The sequence below is a fragment of the Lutra lutra genome, chromosome 1 (genome assembly GCF_902655055.1).
Source record: "Lutra lutra chromosome 1, mLutLut1.2, whole genome shotgun sequence".
Classification (NCBI taxonomy): Eukaryota; Metazoa; Chordata; class Mammalia; order Carnivora; family Mustelidae; genus Lutra; species Lutra lutra.
The window spans coordinates 5,735,681-5,751,320 of record NC_062278.1 but is presented as its reverse complement, the minus strand read 5'-3'; the positions used below and the strand labels follow the sequence as shown (position 1 = coordinate 5,751,320).

General features: G+C 41.9%; 1 protein-coding gene across 1 annotated transcript in view; it reads left to right on the top strand.

Annotated features, from left to right (window-relative positions):
• The first annotated feature begins 269 nt into the window (after positions 1-269).
• Positions 270-15,640, top strand: part of B3GALT5 (beta-1,3-galactosyltransferase 5) — a 36,603-nt gene continuing 21,232 nt past the window's right edge. The window contains exon 1 of the mRNA XM_047719817.1: positions 270-365. The gene's annotated coding sequence lies outside the window, so the exon portion shown is untranslated. The remainder of the gene's footprint in view (positions 366-15,640) is intronic.

Below are 15,640 nucleotides of genomic sequence, written 5' to 3'. Positions count from 1 at the left end.
GGAACGCTGTGGACAGCTCCTGTCGCCACTCCTGGCGCTCTCCCGGGTGGTCCTGCCACTCCCCGAGACCCGCGCCGGGCTGCTGGGGGAGGGGGGATCCGGGGCGACCCCCATCCCAGCTCCACCCCCGCCGCAGCGCCCAGCGTCCCCGCCCGCCCGCCGCCTCACCTATCAGATTTCCCGTGCGCATCGCCGCGCAGCTCCTCCCACCTCCTGAATGCCGTGCGGAGGGGACAGCCGCCCTCGGCCTGGACCCAGCGTCTGCGACGACCGGCCGCGCGCCCGTGGCTCTGTCCGCCGCGTTGCGGCTCTGAGCGTGCGGTGGCTGCAGCCCGACCGGGCCGCGGGGGAGTGCGGGGCGCACGGTGAGGCCGGGAGGTGCGGGCGCCGAGAGCGAGGAGGGCGCGGGGGTGCGGGCGCAGGGGCCACGAGAAGTGCGGGGGTGCGGGAGGAGCGGGGTGCTGGGGGCGCGGCAGATGCGGAGAGGGGGTTCAGGAGGTGCGGGCGCTTGGGACGCGGGGGTCCGGGAGGTGGGGAGCGGAGGTTGTGGGGAAACGCGGGGGTCCGAGAGAGGTGCGGGCACGGGGGCACGCAGGGGTCAGGGAGGCCCAGGCGCGGGGGACGTGGTGGTCCAGGTGAGGGCCCCGGGGGTTGAGGGAGAAGCGGACTAAGGAGACTCCCGGGGCGCGGACCCTGCGGGGCAGCGGGGGCTGGGGTTGGTGGAGGCGCGGGGGCTCTTTGGACTGCCCTGCGTTTAGGAGGAGCGCGGGGACTGCTGGCTTGTCCTGTTTCTTTTTTCTTTTTTAAATTAAGGAAAAAAAGATGGTTACAGACCAGATCTCATGAAACTTGGTCTAAAAGTGCCTTTATTTATTTTTTTTTAAATTTACCTTTTGTGTGTGTGTGTGTGAACATTTAAGTTCGACTCTCAGCACTTTTAAACTACATAACACAGAACTATCTATTTTACTTAGGCGTCACACATACATCCTCAGGACCTCTCCGTTTCCTGCACCCCCTAGCCCCTGGCAACCGCTTGACCATTCTATGTTGAGTTCCACTTTTTTTTTTTTTTTTAAATTTTGCGTGTAAGTGATATCGTGCAGTGTTGTCTTTGCCTGTTTTCCTTTTCCTCGCACTTAGCACAATGCCCTCCAAGATGATTGACGTTGTTGCAATCGGCCGGATTTCCTTACTTCTTAAGATTGAATACCATTCAGTTGTTTAGTTATTTTCCGGGTTTATCTGTTTTTTTGTTTGTTTGTTTGTTTTTAGTGGGTTTATCTGTCCACAGATACTTGGTTGTTTCTCTGTCTTGAATATTGTGAATATGGCTGCGGTGAACACAGGAGTACAGATGTCTCTGAGATCGTGTTTTTGTTTCCTTTGGGCTATGTACTAAGAAGTGAGATTGTTGGGTCATATGTTCTAGCCTTACTTTCCCTCTACGGCTTTCCCTGTCGCTGTGCCGTGTGTGTTCCCACTGATGGTGCCCCCGGCTTTCCTCCTCCCTGCCTCCCAGCAGCACTTGTCATGTCTTGTCTTTTTGATGATAGGCATCCGAACAGGCGTGAGGTTATCGTGGTTTTGACTTGCATTTCCCTGATGATCAGTGATGTTGAGCATCTTTTCAGGTACCTGTTGGCCATGTGGATGTTTTTGGAAAAATGTCTATTCTGGTCCTTTGCCCTGTTTTTAACGGAATCATTATTTTTATCTTTGCTATTGATAACAGCATATTCATTTACAAAGTATCATCTGTATTCACACCACACACTTGAGGAGGTGGTGTTTCCGCGGTGGGCACGGTGCAAATGTGCGATCGCAGAATTAGCTTGGGGTAGAAGCACCTTAGAGTTAAAATGAATAAGCCCATCTGAGAAAAATACCTCGACCCCTAGCAGTCTGCGTGGATGGCTTTCTGCAGTGGGGGGTTATGGAGGGGGCTGGGGGGAGGCGGGGGAGGGTGCCAAGGGTGTCTTCTCATGAAGGAGCCACAGTAGTGGTTTCGGCTTTGAGGAGAGGACTAAAAGGATGTCTCTTTAGGTCATTCCTAAGTAAAGTGAGATGCCCGAAGATTTTATAATCAGTGTTTGTCATCATATATGTGTCAGTCATGTGCATGCGTGTACACCCATGTGTGTCTCATGCAGGGTAAATATGTGTGGTAAATATTATACCTGACTTTATTCGATCCTATTTGATTCACTTTTTTTTTTTTTTTCCTGTTTAGGTGTTTGACTTGGGAACTAATACAGCTTCCAATAGAAACCCCTTTCTGAGTCTGCAGTAATTGGATGTTGTGAAGTTATTTTTCACCCTTCCTTTATGTTAGCATGACAAACTTACAGAAGTCCCTGTTAGGTATTTGCCTGTTATAAATATTAACATCAACTCCCCCCCCTGCACTGGCATCTCCCTCATTTGCTGTTTCTGCCCTTACTTCATGAGATGGAGGAGGCAGATTTAATGAAGACAGGCATCGGGGGAGGTGTCATTTTCCCGGGAGTGCTGGGGCTGGGGATGGCTGTAGAGTATTTTATCGATGGAAATTCCTAGAGTCACATTTGTGGGTAAATGCGTTCTGATTCTGCCCATCCTCACATGTAATAAAATACTTCCGTTAAGTTACGTAGTCTTGTATGTGCACATCTTTTATGGTGTTTCTTCTTTAACAGGTGCATGTAATATGCAAATTGTTTCAAAGAGAGCATTTAATATCTTCCTTTTAGTGGAATACATCAGACAGAGGAATACACATGTTCTCACTTACATGTGGAATCTAAAAAAAAAAAAAAAACCAACCCAAACTGAATTCATAGAGGGAAAGAATGTATCAATGGTTGCCGGAGGCAGGGTGAAGGCGGGTGGGGAAAATGGGTACAGGGCATCAAACGGTACAAATTCTGGTTATAAGATACATAAGTCTTGGGCATGTAATGTGCAGCATTAATGTACAGTAATGTACAGTACCTATCTCTTCTTGTAAGGAATGGCTGCATGTGTATTAAGACCTGTTTTCTGTCTTTCATGTTTCCCTTTTCAAGTCAATTCATATTTTATAGTTCTTTTGTTAGGTAAATTAAAAAATAAGTAAATTTTTGTGGTCCATTGGCATTAAGTTCCTGCACATGTGCTTCAGAGCATAAAGACATTTCACTGAGTTGTCATCTCCAAACAGTGGCAAAGACAGTGTTGTCTCCACAAAGGTTGTTCCAGAACATGGGCACCATTTCTCTTGTAGGATTTCTAAGTGGGTGCTTTAAGAGACAAGAACCATGGTTGATGTCTGATTTTATGAGAGTCTATGTACCTGACCAAGCTTCCTTGAACAGGTGCTGGTCTTCATCGTTTTGTCAGAGGATATCAGTGGGCAGTCCTCCTTCCTCAGCCACGCCAGACTGGCAGTAGTGGCTGCAGACTTGGGCCAGTTCCCACTGATCCTGAAGGGGTTTCAGGGGCTCTGACACTGCCTTCCTGAGCACGGAACTGGCCTTGACTCTGAGTCAGGATCTGGTGTCCCAGGGGTTCCCTTTGCTTCATCAGGATGCTTGTTCATTTGAACGGTATTGGATCAAATTTCTACCTGGTGTTCTGCCAGGACTAGATCCTCATCCTGAATCCTGGTTCCAGTGGCGGTGAAATGCTGCTTGGGCCTTGTCATCCTCTCTCCCCAGATGACCGGGATGCTGACTCAGATGAACCTGGCAGACCTTGAATTACCACATCCCTATCCACCTGAACATAACTGTCTATAGTCAGGAGATCCCAGAAACCTTGTTTCTGCTTGTTTCCACCATTGGTGCCCTTGGTAGACCCCAGGCTTGAGACATCCTGTAGTTTTCTCCTGACCAGTGGAATGCTTCTGCTTCCTCTCTCTGTCCCCAGGGAAGCCCCTTGAATGGGTGAGGGCTCCTCCCAGCCCTCCTAATTCCAGGCTCTTTTTCTTTGCCCCTGACCTGAGGATGGGGTTCCTTCAAGCTTTGTGGTTCGTCTCCTGTGGGTTTTGATGACTTTTCTTTGCCTACAAGGCAGTGAGAGGTGTCTGAGCCTGTGTCTGAAGAGGACAGGTGAATGGGTGGCCAAGATGACTTAGAGAGATCTTATCCAACAATGTGGTCTGCAGATGAAACCCAGAATTAGGAGATTTGGGTGTTAGGTAATGAGATTCATTTGAAAACAGATCAACCAGAATTTTTACCAGAAGTTGTTTGAGACCAAGTTGAGTGTGTAAAGTAGCTGCTTATCCATTTCCTCATTCAGTATATAGTCCTGTGGAGATGAGGGGCTTGGGCTCTGGACCCTGACGCCTGGGTTCACAGTCCCAGCTCTGCCAGATGCTTGCGTGACCTTGAGCATGTTCCTTAACTTCTCTGTGCCTCAGTTTCCCCTGTTGACATCCAAGACAATAGTGCTTATTTCATACTGGGAAGGGATAGGAGGATTAGATAGATCTCTGTAAATAAAGTTTTAGAACAGTGTTACTGTGTAAATAAGAGCCACACAAGTAGCCATTATATTCTTCTTCTTATTATTATTGGCTCATTTTGTGCCAAACATTTTACCATGTTGAATAAGACTGTCTTGGGTCAAGAATAAGGCATGAACATAATGCAACAAAATTAGTTTTCTATTATTGAATTAAAAAAACACACGAACCTCGCTTTTAAAGGTCATTGCCAGAAAAATGTGCCCATACTGTTATGTGCAACAGCATTTTGCTGGAATAAAATGAACAATGTCAGGGGCACGGTATTTAATTTTTGTCTAAATTTTGGTCTCCGACTCTTTTATTGAACCTCTGGCCTTCTCTAGTTATCTGAAGCCATTCCTGAGCATCCTGTTTGGGCTTACAGCTGTGTTCTCTGTTTCTGCTTCTTTGTCTCTCATTGGTTTGACTTGTTTGCTTTGGCTCTACACATGTTGCCTGAGCTCTGCAGGTTCCCCTTTTCATCTCTCTCTTTCACGTTGTCATCTCATGCTTTTGTTCTTGTTTTACTGATTTCATGTTCTTCATGTCTTATAGCAGGAGATCGTTTATTGTAAAACCTTTCATTTCATTTTTAAATTTTTCTTTATTCATTTTTTAAAGATTTTATTTATTTACTTGACAGAGAAAGAGACTGCAAGAGAGGGAACATAAGCAGGGGGAGCGGGAGGAGAAGCAGGCTTCCCGCTGAGCAAGGAGCCCGATGCGGGACTTGATCCCAGGACCCTGGGATCACGACCTGAGCCGAAGGCGTCCCCTGTGGTCAACATTTCTAAAGCTTAAAGTGCACCATATTACACCAACAGCTTTTAAAATCACCGTTTATTGTAGTAATCATTCAAGTTGCTAATGAAATACTCTAAATCAACCTCAAGGCTAAACGTGTTCATCTAGAGATGGAGACAGGGATGGAGAAATTTCATCCCATCCAGGGATATAGTTCCCTCGTGTTCCCTAAGGATCACAGCACCCACGTGAGAACTTGTAACCCACTGCTGGGAGTCTGTTTTCTTCCAGACTGGCTTTTTCATTCACACATTTCCTTCCCTTTGCTGTCCCTTCTTTTCTGTGCTGTTACACCCATTTGCTGTTTCTCCCTGTCAAGTATATTTAAGAAGGGCAGATTCAGCTATACCTTCAGACGTAATTTGAATGAATTGTCCTTGGCTGCTTCTCTCCTTATGTGAGAATTATTATTGTTATTATTTCTTGCATGGAGCTTTATGTTGTGTTCTGGATATTATGTTTTATCTATTTTTCTATTGTCTGAGGATATGAAGGAGGAGGAGAAGGACTTGGAATTGTGGTTAATTATGATTGGTGGGTTTAGTCTTTGTGCATCCTGTAATTGTATAAAAAGTTGTTTTCGGGGCACCTGGGTGGCTCAGTGGGTTGGGCCTCTGCCTTCGGCTTGGGTCATGATCCCGGGCTCCTGGGTCTTGCTCAGCAGGGAGCCTGCTTCCCGGTCTCTCTCTCTCTGCCTACCTCTCTGCCTACTTGTGATCTCTCTGTCTGTCAAATAGATGAATAAAATCTTAAAAAAAAGTTTTCAGCATACACTGGGTTTCAGATTGCCTCCAAATTCATAATGTAGCTTGGAATCACTAATTTTTTTTTCAAATTATGAAGTATTTCAAATATACAGATGAGTTAGGATTTAAAATATATTAAGCATTTAATTCTAGAAGCTACACAGAAGACAAAGTTAACATTTAAAAGGCAAGAAAATGGGCGCCTGTGTGGCTCAGTGGGTTAAGCCTCTGCCTTCGGCTTAGGTCATGATCCCAAGGTCCTGGGATTGAGCCCCACATTGGGCTCTCTGCTCAGTGGGGAGCCTGTTTCCCCCTCTCTCTGCCTGCCTCTCTGCCTATTTGTGATCTCCATCTGTCAAATAAATAAATAAAATCTTTAAAAAAATAAATAAAAGGCAAGAAAAAGGAAAAATGAAGATACAAGTTACAATGAATGAAATAGAGAATAAAACAGTTTGTGGACTCAAAAACTCTTTGTTAGAAAAACCAATGACATAAAGCCCAGCAAGATTTAACCAAAAAGAGAAAAGAGCATAAATAAACCATATCAAAAATAAATAAGGTCCACAACCATGGAAAAACAACAATTTTATTTATTTATTTTTATTTTTTAATTTTTTAAAGAGAGAGAGCACGTGCACCTGAGTGAGGGAGGGAGGGGTGAAGGGAGAAGTAGAGAAAATCTCCAGCAGACGCCGTGCTGAGTGTGGACCCTGACTTAGGGTTTGACCCCAGGCCCCTGAGATCATGATCTGAGCCTAAATCAGGAGTGGATGCTCAACCAGATGAGTCAGCAGGCGCCCCGAGAAACAGTTTTAAATCATCATAGAATGTTAAAAACAACTTTATGCCATTACATTTCAGAACTTAGATGAAATCATTTTGTAAAAAATCACAAGTGACAAAGTTCACTGAAGAAGAACTAGAACTTGAATAAAAAATAGCAATGAAAGACACAGAATTTGTAATCAAAATTGTACCTGTTTCCATCCTAAAAGACAATAACCCCCCAAAATTTAGAGGTGAACTTCATTAAATATTAAGGGAACAACAACAAAAACAACCCTTCTGTTGTGCAAACTATTACAGAAAACAGAAAAATTCCCAACTTCAGATAAGGACAGTAAAAGAAAAGAAAATTATTAATGGTATCTCTTCTAAATATGAATGGGAAGTTCCTAAATAATGCATCAGGTTTTTATTAATATATGACATCAGTAAACTAAAGAAGGGAGAAAACACTAGATTACCTCAAACAATGCAACCCAAAATAAAAGAATCAATGAAATTCAGCACTAATTCATGACAAAGAGGGAACTTTCTTAATTTGTCAAAGGTATTTATCAAATACCTAACATAAACATCATATTAATAGTGAAACTTAAAAGAATTCCTGTTAAAGTCAAGAGCTAGATAAGGATCTCATGATCACTGCTTTTACTAAATGCTGTACTTGAGGTTCTAGTCAGTGTGATAAGAGCAGAAAAGAAACTAAGTCATTCTTATTTGCAGACAGTATTGGATCAGATCAAATAGTCTAGATTATGCCACAGTAACAGACAACCCCCCCATCTCAGATCTTAAGGCTCTAAGTCTATCTTCACAGAAGCAAGGTCTACTGCTGATCCAAGCAACTTTTGGGGGAAGTTCTCCTTCATGTACTGATGTATCAACAGTATCAACTGTATCAACAGTATCAACTGTTGTATCAACACTCAACACTCAACACCATTTGGATCTTATGGCATATTTGTATCAGGCAGAACAGAGAGCTAGAAAATCAAGCATCTGCCATGAAGTCTCTCGCCATTCAGCACTTTGGCTCCCATTTCACTGGCCAGAAAAAGTCACATGGCTGTGTCTAACTTCCCAAGTTTAGGAAGTGAAGCCCTCCCAAGAATAACCAAAATATTAAAGTTATCTACATTAAACATTAAAAAGAATCTATTAGATTTATTTATCCTCTGTTGCCCTAGTTATTGAATAAAATTTACTAGTATTCTTCATCAGATCATTATTGCTACTAGTTTTTGGTTTGCTTGTGCTATTTTCTGAGATGTGTAAAAATACAATTTATCCCTGTAATACTGTCAGTTTTTGTGATATGTTTTGAGCTATGTTGCAACAAGTTTGTAAGTTTATCAAGGATTTATATCACAAAATCACATAGTGAGCTGCTGTGTTGTATTCATGCTTTTGGCCTGAATTCCCTTCTGTCTGCACTAGGGCTGCACTAGGGATCTCCCTGACCTAAGTTCTTGAAGGTGTCTTTCCCACCTGGCTTTGTGTCTTTACTTTGGTGTGTCATTTGAACCTGCATATGGAAGGAATTTTTTTTCCAATCTGATAAATTCTGTTTTTAAATAAGTGAGTTTAATCTATTTATGATTTCTGAAGTACTTGAACTTATTTTTATTATCTCCTGTGTTTTCTCTTTACCCAGTTTTTTCTTTAGTTCTCTTTATTATTTGTTTCTTGTTGAATGAGTAAACTTTGCTGTGTTCCCAATTTCTCCCTTTGTTTTCAAGTTGCAGACTGTATTTCCATTCTTTCAGGATTATCCTTAATTTTGAGTGATGTGCTTTAACCATATATAAAGTTTTTCAGTATTTTTATCAATTTCTGTATCATGACAAGGATCTCAGCACGGTTTAACTGTCAAATGACCTCTGTCATTTATTTTATAACTGTTGCCTAGTGTTTGGTTTTAAATGTGAATGTTTTAATGTGTTTTAAATGTGAAAAATTAGTTATTTTTATGGACATAAATTAAATTTAACCACATAATTGGTCAATTTCTATGCTTATTGTTGTGTCTTATGTTCCTTGATGTAGGCCTGGGTTTGTATATCTTGCTTAAGTGCATCCATTAATAATTCTTTCAGTAAGGCTACATGGTGGTAAAGTTCCTATTTGTGTGTCTGAAAATGTTTTAACCATGGCTTTACTCTTGCGTGTTATTTTAACAGGGTATAAAATTCTAGATGGACGGTTATTTCCTTCTGGTGTTTTGAAGGTAACACTGCATTATCTTCTTTTTTTTTAAAGTTTAATTTTATTTTTTCTGTGTTCCAAGATTCATTGTTTATGTACCAAACCAATGCTCCATGCAATATGTGCCCTCCTTAATACCTACCACCAGGTTCACCCATCCCCTACCCCCCTCCCTTCTGACTTACATCATCAGTCATGGGAAATTTCTGTGCCTCTAATTGTCAGGATTTTGTGGGTAGTTTGCCTTTCTCTGATAGGCTTTGAGACTTTCTCCTCCCTCTTGACGTTCTACAGTTTCACTAGAATGTTTTGAGGTGTAGATTTACCTATATTTATCATGATGGGTACTCAGGCTGCAGTTTTCATTTGAGGACTCCCATCTTCCATTCTGGAAGATTCTCAGCTGACATTTCTTTCATAATTCTTCTTTGTTGTTCCTTTTATTCTTTTCTGCAGGAACTCTTATAATACTAAGTTGACACTCTTAACCTGTCTGCTACATCTCTTTTGACTTTCTGTTAGGTCCTGGTTCTGTTGGAGGCAGTTAGCTTTGGCGGTGGTAATAATTCTCCTTTCTGTTAGGCCTTCTTTCACTCTGTGGAAAATGTAAAGGCAAGTGTAGAAGTTTGACCTGATTTTACTCTAGAGGCCCATTTCCCTTCGGTTTCCTACTTACCACTCTGTTCATTTTTCTCTGGCTTGGGAAGGGAGATGAATAAAAATAAGACTTTTATGAATTTTAGTTCCTCACCTTTCCCCTAATTTTACCACCCCAATTAAAGGTTAATGTAAAATTCTGGCATTTTCAGTGTTTTACCCTGGCTACCATGTTTAAGGACCATACTAAGAGCTATGTCTTTCGTTTGAGTGTTGCCTGTCTATTTTTGGCTAGTTTGAACTTACTGTTTTATGTTAGTGTGGACAAAGTAGAGAAACAAATGTCTCAATATGCTATTACACATTTAAGTAATAATAATTGATAATATTATTCATCCCACGAGCCGTAAGTTCAGAGTGGGTGTTCAATGCCCCACTTTTCTGTGAAGCCTGGCACAATGCCCAGATGTTTGACAGCGTTGGAGGGAAACAGGTACCTATTTGAATGAGGCAAATAAATGGTAGATTGGTGGATGGAAGGATGGTAGTCAACATATCATAGATACAGCCTGTTACCAAAGCTACTTAGCTCACTCTGAGTTTCCTGGAGCATCCATAAATAACTGAATTTGAATTTGTTTTTGATACTCTCATTTGGTTTTCTCAAGGACATAAAGCTCAACTTCCTTCTTTTCTACTTAGTAATAGTCAGGTGACGCCCTCCACATGTGAAAATAAGATTTATTATCTAGGACTGTAGTTTATTCTTCCCATCCTGACTCTCTTGTGAAACTTGGCTTTACCTCTAAGAGTCAGGTTACCAGCTGAGTCTCCCATGGGAAAAAATAATATATACCAAAAATAACTAAACAACATGCAAAAAAAGTAATCGCCTCCAGATTTTTACTTACATTGTAACACTTGTGTCCAATATTGTCTGATGGGCACTTTTCCCTGACTTCCTGACTTCTAACACACAGTATTAACACTTTTCTCATTGACACTCTTTCTTGGGTCATCTGCAGGACCCTGTGGCATGTCAAAGCAAGGTGGTTTGCACACGTTATTCCATCAAGTAAAACATGGAGGAGCTTTTTCAGACTAATGGAAATTGATAGTGCCAAGCACCACGGGGGAGGTTTAAATGATTAGAGAAACCAAGTTATGAGGTCAGAAAGGCATTTTTAATGTGGTTGGTTTCTAGTTACTCAGATTTGTAGAGCCTGTGGCTCTCACCTGCTGAACCACACCTCACCTGTGCTGTTGACCCAGCAATAACCCCACTTGGTCAGTCTTTTCTTTATCTGTTTACTTTCTTCATTAGTCTGTGGGCTGTGTTCCTCACAAACTGTTCTAGGATCAAAGAAATTTGGGCAACCCTGCCCATGAATCTTCTTTTTTTGAAATTTGTTCTGAATGTTAACTTTGTAAAGTTTCCAAAAAGTCCCGCAGTGAAGAAGCCTGTCTAATTTTGTTTAATCCACGGGTTCTCCCACTTGCAATCTACCACTCTCCTAGCCCCAGGCACACATAGGTCCTCTCAGTGTCTGGTGGGCACGGTTTGGGAAAACTTGCCCTATAGTGATAGAAAGGTCTCACATCCCCTCTAGCTCTGATCATGGCTTCCTTTCACCTCTTGATTCTTTTTTTCCTTTTTTGTGCTTTACCAAAGTGCAATATCAATATAAATTTTATGCACAAAGCTTCTAATTCAACACCCCCCCTTTTTTGCTATTGTGGTAAGAGATATATAAATTAAGTTGGTTACATTAGTTTTAGTACGTTCGTGATATTGTGCTACATTCCCTACTGTCTAGTTGCAGAACTATTTTATTGTGCCTGAAGGAAACCTTGTGCCCCTTATCAGTCACCTCTCCCCACAGTCCCCCTACCCCTGGCAACCACCATTCTACTGTCTGACTCTATGCATCTGACTACTCTTGGGACCTCATATAAATGGAATCATAGAGTATCTGTCTTTTTATGACTGGCTTATTGCATTTAGCATTATGTCTTCAAGGTTTATTCATGTTGTAGCAGGTGTTGAATGTGCTTCCTTTTTAAGGCTGAAGGCCATTGCACTGTATGGGTAGACCACATTCTATTATCCATACATCTGTTAATGGACACTTGGATTCCTTCCACCTTCTGATTGTTGCAAATGATGTCACTATGAACATGAGTGTACAAATATCTCTTTAAGTTCCTGCTTTCTTCTTTTGGGTAGATACTCAGAAGTGGAGTTACTGGATCATGTAGCAATTCTGTGTTTCATTCTTAGAGGAATTGCCATACTGTTTGCTAGAGTGCCACACCATTTTTACATTCCTATCAGCATCCCACAAGGGTGGGCTCCAATTTCTCCAAAAGCTTGCCAACACTTGTTAATTCTTTACAATTTATTTTTATAATAGCTGTCCTGGTGGGTATAAAGTGGGATTTCATCATGGTTTTGATTTGCATTTCCCTGATGGTGAGTGATGGTGAACATCTTTTCATGAGCCTCTTGTCCATCTGAATACCTTCTGTGGGGGAATGCCTATTCAAGTCCATTGCCTGTTTTTTTTTTTCTTTTTAAGATTTTATTTATTTATTTGATAGAGAGAGAGAGAGAGAGAGAACAAACACAAGCAGGGGGAATGGGAGAGGGAGAAGCCGGCTTCCTGTTGAATGTAGCTCAATGTGGGGCTCAATCCCAGGACTCTGGGATCATGACCTGAGCTGAAGGCAGATGCCCAATGACTGAGCCACCCATGCACTCCTTATTGTCTTTTTTTTTTAAAATCAGTTTCTGGTTTTGTTGATGAACTCCTACTCGTTAACACATAAGACTCTCTTCCAGTCATAAACTTTACTTCTGGGAAAGATGTTGCCAGCATTAATTTCTTTGCTGCCATGCTCTCCTCCTCCTGTTCTATCAGCCATCATTTATCATGGTCCTGCTTGTCCTATTGTCTGGCTGGACCAACCAGCTCCTTTCCTTCCCACCCATGTTTTGGACCTTACAGTCCATATTTTGAACCCTCATCTCTTTAGCTGTTGGTTCCTAGGATGGACAGTTTTGTTTAAGCCCACTCTGCCATCACCTCCTCTTTCTTTCTGAAGGATTGTCATCTGCTGTCTAATTTTAGCCACAGTTATTCCACTGAAGTGCATTGTGGAAGTCTAAGCACTCCTGGTCCCATGTCTTCTATCGGATTGACCCGATGATGGCCCTTCCTTCTCTAGGCTTCTTTGGTCCCTGAGACACTTCCCTGTGACACTGAGATGGAGAGTGAGCAGCAAGTGCAGGACTGTGGGCCCTGGGGTACCTTAGCTTGGCCATAGATGCTGACTTTGACCATGAACTCACTCCAGGACCCAGGTTGATGACTTCACTCTGCAAGTTTCTCCTCAAAAACAAACAAACAAGCAAAACCCCCCCACAATTAGTGTCCACCTTGTCGATGTGTGGGGAGGACTTGTGAATAATCACATGAAAAGCTCTTGGGACAGTTGCTGGCATGCAGGAGGTGTTCATGTTAGCCACTGTGGGGACGTTAATGTGGGGTTTCTCCTGTGTATCCAGCTGATCCTTTTCCACCCCCATTTCCCTCTCCTGACTCATGTTTTCTAAATTCTATTCTTTGCTCTTCATTATTATGTTCCTAGACATTGTCTCACTCTTGCCATTTCAGTGTCTCCTTTATGCAGTCAAATCTATCCAGGTCAGTTCTCTACACTTTAGTAGGGAGGCTTCTTATAGCACATAACTGTGCTGTAGGGACATATGTTTTGGAGCACATTTGACTCTTGTCAGATCACTGCACACCAGCTGCCCCCTCACCGGCTCATGCACAGCCGTGGCAGTTCCACTTCAGATCTGGAGGAATTTGGATTTCCACCAGTTTCTATGACTTGCATTATTTTGAAGATGAAATTACAAATATCATCCTGCACAGTGGACCTGTGGGACCACATCAAGTGACTATATCCCGGGAAGGGTTAAGATGGGATTGTAGAGATTTGTGAATCAAACAGACTAGCATCACGTAAGTCTTAGGAATGATCTAGAGTGTTGCCTGAGTGCTTACTAGTTCCTGGGAACTGTGAAGTACTTACCCGACTTTCACAAAAAGTTTAGGAGGTGGTTAGCATTATCCTCTCATTTTACAAGTTTTGTGTTTTTCATATATAGGGAAAATAGAGACTTAAGAAGGTAAATATTCTCAGTCTTATAACTAGCAAGTGGCTGACTTGAGATTTGACCAGTTCCCTTGGGTTCCAAACATAGAACTCTTAACATCTTGATTATCTTCTCATTTTTCATTTTATTTTTTTCTTTCACCTTTCCCTGTTTATTGGATATGCTAGGGCTTAGTCCATTTTAAAGAGAGAGTGTATGTATATTTCTTAGTATTGTATTTTTTAAAGATTTTATTTTTTTGAGAATGAGAGAGAAAGAGAGGGAAGATGAGTGGGGTGTAGGGCAGAGGGAGAAGCAGATTGCCTGCTGGGCAGGGACCCTGATGTGGGGCTGGATCCTGGGGCTCCAGGATCATGATCTGAGCCAAAGGCATACACCTAAGCAACTGAGCCACCCAGGTAGCACAGTCATATTTTGTTTTAATGTTTGAATTAACTCAGTCTTGCTTTTGGTTTTGTTAACCCTGTTCTTTTCTGTAATTTTTATTTGTTTTCTGAATTCTTTGAGAGCTTAGTTTCCTTAAAATCTTTCTTTCTTTCTTTCTTTTTTTAATAATGAAACTACTTAAGGCTATGCATTTGCCTCTGGAAGCAACTTTGAACACTTCCTAAGGAATAATATGTGGTGATCTCATTTGCTTTGTTTTATAGGTAATTTGTTATTACACATTTAATTTCTCCTTTGACCTCTTAGTCAATTTTCTTTATCTCTAAGTGTTTGGGATTTTGGATGACCTTGATTAAACTTAGTGTTATTCCTTTGTTGTTTTATGGTCAGGATGATGGCCTACTGTTTTCCTCTTTAGTCTGTATGTAGTTGCAGTGCTATTGAGAAGTACATGTAGTTGTGATAATGGAAATACTGATTAAAAAGAAAATGAGTAGGATTTGAAAACGGTGCCTGTAAGTCACTTATTTTAGTCTAAATTTTTGTTCTTGTTTTCCAACTGATGTATTTTGTTTCTTTTTATTATTAAAATAGAATATATATTCTCAATAAAACTCTTGGAGCTTATTTCCAGTTTCGGTTTTTTATAGGAAAGTAGTCCCCGCCTGTTGTGTAATGACCAGCACTCGGAGCCAGATACCAGTGAAAAAATGAGGAGGTGTTGTTAAGGGGAACAGGACGACACTCTAACAAACCCACCAATGTTTAACAATTTTAATGAACTTTAAAAAAGTGTCATATTTTTACTGTGAATCATTTCACATTAAAATCTGGTTTTCCTGCCAGAGTTATCTTTAGTGAAAGCTGTGTACTTTCAGCCAGATTTGGAGCAGAAGGAATATTAGTGAGCTGGAAGCAGCAAATCCCTCAAGAAATCTGGGTGTCAAAGGGGGAATTTCCTGAGTATCTGTTTCTTGGTTAATATTCCCTGTGACAGTCTTAGACACACTCCCCGATACACGCATGGTAGTTACTCAGTCGGTACGACTTGAACATGGGTGCTTTAGGCTCGTGAAATCTTTCTCTCACACATTTCTGGCTTCTCCCATTGATTCATGGCATCCGTGCTGGGTTTTCAAGGAGAAGCAGTGAAAGACATGAGGGAGTGACTGGCATTTGACTAGAGATGATTTTTGCATGTTAGCGTTTTCTTTTTGTGTCTCTGGGAACATGGTTTCTGTAGATGCACCAAGACGCTGTGGTTGCCTAGAGGCGGCCTGAGGAGAGAAGGCAGTCCCGGGGAGGCAGGACGGGGCAGAAATACCCAAGGAAGGGCAGGACACAGGTGAATGCACAGAGCCTCTGAGCTGTTCTGAACTCTTACTGTAACCATTTGTCTTTGATAACTATTCCTCCCTGCCGAATTTTCTCCAAACAGAAACAAAAATCTAGTGT